This window comes from Vidua chalybeata, chromosome 4, assembly GCF_026979565.1.
Source record: "Vidua chalybeata isolate OUT-0048 chromosome 4, bVidCha1 merged haplotype, whole genome shotgun sequence".
Lineage (NCBI taxonomy): Eukaryota > Metazoa > Chordata > Aves > Passeriformes > Viduidae > Vidua > Vidua chalybeata.
In genome coordinates, this window is record NC_071533.1 from 49,030,771 (window position 1) to 49,030,993 (window position 223).

Sequence of the window (223 nt, forward strand, 5' to 3'; positions counted from 1 at the left end):
TGATTTATTACAAAGACTTTTTGCTTTTTAACCTGTTTCCCTTCCTCCACACTTTTTACGTGCAAAGATATAACAGCATATCCCCAGAAGATTTACAGCCTCTTTTAGTCAAACACCAGGCCCGTCACCTCTATTTTCCAAAGGGAGAGAATGGGTGTGGGGCTAGGGAGGAGGAACACATCTGTTCATATAAGAATCCAATCCTTTTTCTGCTAGAAGAATA